General features: G+C 26.0%; 1 protein-coding gene across 3 annotated transcripts in view; it reads right to left on the reverse strand.

The window, feature by feature from the left end:
- Positions 1-9,352, reverse strand: part of LOC119670810 (potassium voltage-gated channel protein Shaker-like) — a 536,527-nt gene that overhangs the window by 239,569 nt on the left and 287,606 nt on the right. The gene's annotated exons all lie outside the window — the stretch shown is intronic.

Consider the following 9,352-nt stretch of genomic DNA (forward strand, 5'->3'; position numbering starts at 1 on the left):
TTGAATTAATTTAAAATTTTAAACCGAAAATTATATATAATAATCAGAATATATTTTGATTATTAATAAAAATTTGCACTTTAAAATAAATAAATTGTGTAACTCATACGCCAAGTGAGCCCATATTGAAAATGTGTGGTTTATTAAGTTGACTAATAATATGTGTCATTATTTAATGCCTTTTAAAATCAAACATTATGCATATTAATCGATAAAAGATTGTTTATAAATGAGGGAAAAAATTGCTCATTGAAAAAAAAAAAATAAGCTGGAAATTGAATATTGCAGGAAATGTCAATAAGACTTGAAAATTGTATAACTCAAACGCCAAGTGGGCCCAAATGAAAATATGCATAGTTTATTAAGTTGGGTAATATATGTTATTATTTAATGCCATTTAAAACCAATTTTGACGCCATTCTATGCTTATTTGTAGTGACTTATGCAATGACATATTTACACGCAGATAAAAAAGAACAAAGAAGCTGAAAGTGCCAGCTTACACAACAATATAAACACGCGGGCTGAAGGGCGGCATAGCAAGCCAGGCAGAGCACAAAAGAGCAGCAAATAAAACAGAAAGAAAGCAGCTTACAGCACTGTCATATGCAATAACCCGCATAGAACCTAACAGAAATCTGCTATTTGCATATGTGTTTGTGTAGATGTCAACCCATTTTTTTTTCACAATAATGAACATGACATGAATGTGTTTATGTGTGTGTTTGTGTGTGTAAGTAATAAATATGGTATAACCTACACAACTTGACACTTGTGCTCGTATGTTTCTTCACTTCTATTTCATTTCATGTTAAAAATTTTAAATAAAAATGTTCAGCTTTTGACATTCTTTTTTTTTTGAATAATAATTTTTTTTTATTTTTTAGCATATTATGCTTTGTTTGTTGCTCATAGTGTGTTTTCCTCTATTTTGAGCCAATTTTTTACTGTCTTGTCAGCTTTTGCGTAGCTCAGTGAAGATGACATGATGTAAGAGGATTTCTATTTGATTTAATCAAAATCAGTTATAGAAAAAGATTAGTGAATAGTTAAAGTCATTGAAATTGGTTTCTTTTTGTTAACGGTTAGTATAATATGCAAAGTGTCGATGACGTAGTTGTTATGGCTTATAACGAGAGGAAATATCATTGCCACATTATTGTTATTCTGATTGTTTTGTTTTGTGAAGTTATGAAATCGGCTTAAGTATTTCTTTATATTTTTGAATAATTTCGTTTTCAATCGGCAATCGTATGAAAAACATAATCAGATAAGGTAGTAACTAAAGGTAAAAATAAGGAACCGAGTACATTCTTGTTGGAGAGCGCCTAGAAATTCTATAGGGAACAAACAATAGAACAGAAATTATTATGAGAAACGAGAAAGTGAATAGTTTCGTGTTAGAGAATGTACAGGATTTCTATAAGAAATGAAAAATAGAACATACATACTGGAAAACAACACCTAAGGACAATAAAGTGTTGATGAATGCATATTAAACAATTTAACAATTTAACTATTGTATGAAACAAGAATTTTATAATGTACAGTATTTCTATAAGAAATGGAAAATAGTATATAAATACAGGAAAACAACGCCTAAGGACAAGAAGTTAATGAATTCAATTTAAACACAAGAATCTGAGTAGCTTCCACCTGGAAAACTTCCAAAATATTCATAAAAAACGAAAACTAGAACAGATATATCGTAAGCCAACGCCTAAGTATGACATGGAGAGGAGAAAACTATATAAAAGGTTATTTAATGCTACTAATAGACTAACAGACTAAATATTTAAGGTTTAAAGTATTTGAAACCTTGTCAGACTGTACAGTGGTAAGCACGAAAGATCCATTAAATTATTTGAATTCGATGGAATGTATTTAGTTTCCTTTTTTCTTATATCTTATGTATTATAAGAAATTTAATATTATTTTGTTTATCATTAAAAAGCAATATTCTTTTTGCATTTCTATAAATTAACTACATATTAAAGTTAAAATTTTTATTTCATTAATACTTCCATTATCCTTTTTAGTATAGAAACTTTTATATTTTTTTCAACTTTATAGCTTAACTTAAGATAATAATTTTTTAACTTATGTAAATAATATTATATGTAATTAATTTCATTAAATTTACAAAGTTATAGATTTACCTATCACGCAGAAGAGGGGGCGAAACATTTGACAAATTTTCACCGCTCAGTGGCTGTTCTTGTCGCGGTCGTAGAACTGGTGTTAGACCCCATCTTTCAATGAAATCTATGCGGGAAATGGTTGATGACGAACAAGTTGGTGGAATTTGTAATTTCGCCAATTTTTAAATTTTTTCTAAACTGAAGTGCAGAAAATTGTCAAATATACTGACAACATCTGCGCTCTTTCACGTTTTTGCACACTTACACACACTTGAAATTTTATTAAAATAATTTATAAAAAATAAAAAATTAAAAAAAAATATATTTTAGCTACTTAATTTTAACTAAATTAATATAAATGTGGCACATTTAATTTTTTATTATCTTAAATGCATGTTTTTATTTTTATTTTTTTTATTTGAGTTTTTTTAATATAGTTATGTTATTAATATAATATTGTTTGATTATATTATCAATGATTTTTTTATATTAATTTTAAATTTAAATTTTAATATAAATCATGATTTTATATTTGCTTGAATTTTTTATTACTTGATATTAAATATTTTTTAATAAAATAACACTCTGATAACTTTTATATTATATATTATTTTTTACACATTATCAAATTGAAAATAATTTTTGGTTTAATATTTTGCGTATTTATTTTAACAATTTAACACTTAATTTAACTTTTAACTATGAATATAAACTTTTTGGCAGTTTTGTTACGATTATAATTTAAATTTTTTACATTATTTATTTATTTCGCACTTATTTGCTGTATTATTATTTTTTTGTTATAAAGAACATTTTTGAAATGTTTTCTGATATGCAAAAACTTCAATAAATGCTAATAGAAAAAAAAAGATATTATTTTATTAAATAACATATTGTAATATACATATTTTTAAATATCTGACTTAAATTAATTGTAAAATTGGCTGCAGGATAGAATGAATATAAATTATTCATAAAAGAATATTAACAACTCATTTGATATTCATTGACATATTTAATAAACTTTAAAGCAAAAAAAATTTCTTTAGTTTTTAAATAAATACCAAAAAAATTACAAAATGTAGTAGTTTTAAAATTTCAATAGTAGAAGTTCTGACAAAAAAATTATTAAAACAAATAATATGATGAAATACAATAATAATAAAATATATAAAAATATATAATTAAAAAAAAATATATATAATAAATGCACTAACATATTATTTTATATAATTCGGAATTGATGATTAGAGCATATAGCCAACTGAATAAAATTTGTGAGTTAAAATTTTTATTTATACTGTACTAATTTATGACCATACTTAGTTGATTTACATTCCGGTTCGTTCTGTATTGAAACAATATTAAATTATGTTGTCATCATAATGTTTTACACAAAATTCATAATAAAGAAAAAAGTAAGCAAATTTATCACTCATACGCTATGTGAACCGCAAATTAAAAATGATTGCCTTTAATCAAAAAACCAGCAAAATTAAGTTTGTTGTTGATTTATTTTTGAAATTACTATTTTCAGGGTTGGCTGTGAAGTTAAAAATAATATAAATCAATTTTGTACTTTAAGCAATAAAACCAGAGTGGCAGTGGCGCCTAAACGGAAATAGCAACACAGCAACAAAATAGCAAAATATTAATTTCCGTTTTTAGGCAAAACAAAAATAGAAGTGTAAAATCTAATAAAAAAAGAAATGCTTATATAAAACAAAATTAGGCTAACATTAAAGTGTGTATAATATGTAAAATTAGTATAAGACTTAATTATACAGGGTGTTCGAATATAATGTTAAGAATTTTTAAAACATTTCTTAATAGACTCTAAACTATATATTATAGAAAAATAATAAACGAAATTCAAATAAAATAAATAATGCCACTAATAAATAGAAGAGCTTATATGACATGACCAGATCCTGAGAACTCTATAAAAAGAATCGCGTGAATACTGCTAGGCTTACTAAAGATGTCTCTGTTCATTGGTGTATAGGAGTCTAAGCAGATAAGCTGCGTATTCCTCTTAATATACACCGTAAACTATGAAGTATTTTCTTGGTTACTGGGCAACTTGACTTAATAATAAAGATGCTAGAAAATTTAAATAGAGTTTACAGACATAAATTCAAAACTGATCATGATATATATCACGAGCGTATGATATTAAAATGATGTTAAGGAAAGTATCCAAAGAAATTGATGGATTACTGTGAATAGAATTTGATAGTAAATTATACTAGTAATTGAATGCGTTTTATTAAGAGTTTAATTTTAAGAGTTTAAAACTATCAGAAACCTTTAAAAAATCATAATTGCGTTAAGTAGAAAGGTTTTTAGAAGAGGAGAATATTATTTTCAAGAAAATATTTTTCTTATGTATTTAATCTTTCAAAAAGGATATATATTGCTATACCTTATATATGCTATATTATAAATGAACTCAGGGATGTTTTTTAAAATTATATCATTGTAGTTTAAGTATATATATATAATATCTGTATTAAAAAGAATGTGTCCATAATATAATTTATTTTTATATTTTTTGCAGTAGTAATAATAATTTTTTAAGTAAAAAATTAAAATAGTTGTAAGTTGACTTTTTTAATTATTTTTAATAAATTATTTTTACGTCAGCATTTTTTTCACCGATTAAAAAAAATTATGGACTTTTTCCAACATTAACTATTTCTTGATATTACAGTTATAAATCTTAATTAATTTTTTTATATTGAAAGATCTTTGAATAAATAAAAAATAATTCACTTATAAATATTATTGCTTAGAATCTGAACTATTTAGAAAGCTTTTAAGATTAAAGATAGATTTAAGATAGATTGAGATAGATGTTTTCTTATGCTAACTAATTAGAGGGTAATTTTAAATATTAAAGTTCTGATATATCAAAACTTAATTGAATCTCTAGATTGATCGAAAATAAGAAAACTTTTCAGAAATAATTAAAGTCATAGTCTTACATATGGTGATTATTTGGAAAAATAAAAAATTATATTTACCTCGCATAATAATTGCTTATAGAATAACTTAGAATATCGATATATCGATATCTACTACTATTTTATTAAATTTAATGATTTATCAAAATTAAGTAAGTTCTTAAAAAATATTTAAATTAATTAAATTAAATTATATATGTGATTATTTTGGAAAACTCTCATAATAAATTCATTTTTTATTACAATTACGTGAAGAATAATTTAAAATATCGATTTATCGATATCTACTAATATTTTATTATATTTTTTGATTTATCTAAATTAAGAAAAATATGATAGAAAGATAAAAATGGCAAAAGAATTGTCAATCAAGAAAAGATTTTCTAAGAAATAAAGAAAAATTGTAGTTTAAATATAATTTGTTGAATTGTTATAAAAAGAAAATATAAAAATAAAAATAAATTATTTCATATAATTTTGATCTAATTTTCTCTTTACGTTGGCAGAAAACTTAAATCAAGAAAAACTTCATCAACATTTTTACGTTCTTTTTCTTGATTTGCTTGCGTGCCTTTGTACTTCATCTTCTTCGCTTCAGTTTTGAACAATTTTTCTTCATGTACTTTTCGTTTTGTAACTGTCAACCTTGAACCTTTCGGGCTTACTTGCCTACATGTAAATATGTTAGGAGACACACAAGCAGACACACAAAACACACACACGAACAAACACACACTTGTTTACTCCATTAAATAAAATTTTTATTCATATGTAAGTAAGCAAGCGCGTGCAAATAAAGCATGTATGCATGAGTACAACAACAATAACAACAATAACAACAATTACAATAACAGCAAGCATAACAACAGCTTTAGATGTAGACTGTAGCATCCGTTATTGCTATTGGTGTTGTTGTTTTTACAGTGTGATTTTGTTTTTTTTTTTTTGTATTAATATTTATTTTTTTACTTATAAAAAAAGTAACAACAGTTTTAGCTGCAAAACTTCGGTAAAATTGTAGAATTAGTAAAAATGTTTCAATATTAGAAGACTATTTAAAGTTAAAGACGTAAGTGGTTATTTTATAATATTTTTTTTTAAATATTCAGTATTCTCGGATATTTTGCATTCATTGATTTTATAAGAGACATAATATGTTTTAATTTTATCAATATTAATATAAATTATAATAAATAAAAAGGTTTCAATAGTAGCAGATGAACTTAAAGAAGTTGAAGGCGAAAGGGATTATTTCAAAATATATTTTTTTCTCAAATATTTGTCATATTACAATATTTATTAATTTATAGGTATTATAACTTTCGATTTATTGATTTAAAGAGCAATATAATTTCTTCTGACTTTTTATCAATATTAAGAATTATTATCGCCAACTTTTTTGCATCATTTATTGATTTTGCAAGCAACAATATTTATATTGACTTCACCAAAAATATTTTAAGCAACTTTCCTTTCTCTGATTTTACAATTCAAACATTAATAATTCGAGTTTAACGCCGCCTTAGCTTCTTTTTTGCTTGTTATTTTTTCAATTCTTTCTTTTTATTTTACCCTACATTTATTTTTTATTTTTTACTTTTTATTTTGTTGTATTTAGCGTTCATTTTTACATTTTTCTTTACTTATTAAGCTTATTTTTGCAGCAATAATTTTCTTGTTATTTGCTGCTTAATCCTTTTTTGCTCTTCTTTTCGTTTTTTGTTTTTTTTTTTTTTGGTTCATGGTTGTCAATATAGTTGCTTGTGCTTTGTTGTTGTTGTTAGTTTTGTTGTTGTTGTTGTTACTGTCATTATTGTCGTTTTTGTTATTGTAGTCAAGCACAGATGTTTCACTTGTCATTTCAATTTTGTGACAATGAAGCTTAATAGCATTTATGAGGGGAAATTTGTAGTTATTGATATTAATAACATTTGCTGTTATTACTTTCTTAATAAATATTATGGGGTTTTATATATATCAAGTTATTGAAAATTAAAGAGCTACAATTTGATGAAAAGTACAATGTCTGATTTAATGTAATAATTATATATAATTTACTTTTAATAATGTTTTGCTAATTTATAATATAAGCTAAACAAAATGTATTATAAGTTGAATCACGAATATCTCAGATATGTGGAAGCAAAAATTTGTCTATCATGGAGCTCAAAAGCATAATCACACTATACGTTTAAATGACAATTATTAGAATACGCTATGATCCAAATATAAATAGGTTTTTAGTACCTCGAACCAAGTTAGAAATTTTATATACGTTTTCAATATATGTATATCCTTATTTTTTATAGATTTAAATATAGGTCTTAATGTCTCGAACGACGTCATAAATTTTATATCCAATACTTCATACACAATTGAAAAATATGACTTATGGATGCATGGAAACACCAATAGATGACTTTACTATAAACACCTGTTTTAAAAAAGTTCTGTGTATTTTAAAATCGTGCTTTTTATTACAATTAATATAGACTTAGGTGTAGTTTAACATACAGCTATTATTAGAATACTCAAACATCCAAGTATAAATAGAATTTTGGTGTCTTGAATCATATATAGAATCTTTATAAGCGCTTGTTGTTAAGGAATAATATTTACCTTAAAATCAAGCTCATTTAATAATATAATTTAAAAGTATAGTGAGATATTTCATCAAACGGCAACTACTAAAACTCTCGATCATCTAAATTTAATTCAATCACTCATATCTCAAACTTTATATGATATTGTTATACATTTCAATCATCTCAAAACTATAAAAAACTTTTACATTGTGACCGAAAGGTTTTCGGAGGTTCTCATTTAAAATTCGCGCGCTGTATATTTTTCGATATTTTAAGTTATGTAGTTGGCAGCACTGTCCTAATTACTATCCAAAAATGAGCGCGATCTGTCGAACAGTTCGTTTACGGCAGCTGTTGAAACCAGTTCACCTCAGTAGTGCGTTGCGAAAAAAACAATGGAAAAAAATATTGAACAAAGAGTTTGCATCAAATTTTGTTTTTCGAACGAAATTTCGTGTGCAGAATCGTTGCGAATGCTACAAAAGGCTTATGGGGAATCAGTTTTATCGAAAACTCAAGTTTATGAGTGGTACAAAGCCTTTCAGGACTGTCGTACGACCGTCGAAGACATGCCGCGTTCTGGACGACCTTCGACCTCTACCACCGACGAAAACATTGAAAAGGCAAAGGAAATCGTGTTCAAAAATCCTCATGTGAGTGTTAGAGAGATAGCACGAGAGCTAGGCATCGGTCGTGAGATGGCTCGTTTGATTTTGGTGGACAATTTGTGTATGCGACGTGTCAACGCCCGGCTTGTTCCGATTCACCTCAATTTGTTCAACATTATCAACGATTTTAAGGCCAAACATTCAATAAATACCATCGAACAGCCACCGTATTCACCTGATCTTGCACCGTGTGACTTTTTCCTGTTTCCCAACCTCAAATTACCACTCAGAGGAACGCGTTTTGAATCCATAGAAGACGTAAAACAGAATTCGCAGAGGGAACTCAAAGCCATACCGGAAAGCGCCTATAAAAATGTTTTGATGATTGGAAGAAACGTTGGCATTTGTGTATCGCTTCTAATGGAGCATATTTTGAAGGAGATAAAATAAATATTGATGAAGATTAAGAATTTTGCGTTTTATTTATTTATGACCGGAAACTTTTCGGTCACAATGTACAACGCATAATTGCTATTTAAGAATAGATTCATTACTGACTAAGATTGTCTAGAAAATGTATCACAAGCCTTCAGGTTTGGCCTAATTAAATTATTTTAGCTGCTATACAAACAAGAAGGCGATGTTAGAAAAAATATCTAAAAAAAGGATGGATAGCTATGAAACTTAATAAAAAATTATATATACATTAAATTGGAAATAACACTGATCCATTTATATCAATTAACATTTTGTTGTTGGTTGTGGTACCCTATAAAAACTGGAAGGATTTAAAATTAACAAAAACTTTTAATCTACATAATAATGAGGTTCCAAGGAATCCATTTAAATCGATTTGCGTGTTGTGATACTTTTTAAAAACTAGAGGGGTTTAAACCTTTAAAAAGCATAATTACTTTTTAAATGGAACTATTATGAAATCTTGAACTGCATATTTCTGAAATGCGAAATGTGGGTTTTGACCGCTTCTTTAACAAACCACATTCTAAACTTCGATTATTAGTTGTAATAATAATGTAGCAGTACTTAAACTA

This window comes from Teleopsis dalmanni, chromosome 1, assembly GCF_002237135.1.
Source record: "Teleopsis dalmanni isolate 2A chromosome 1, ASM223713v2, whole genome shotgun sequence".
NCBI classification, from domain to species: Eukaryota; Metazoa; Arthropoda; class Insecta; order Diptera; family Diopsidae; genus Teleopsis; species Teleopsis dalmanni.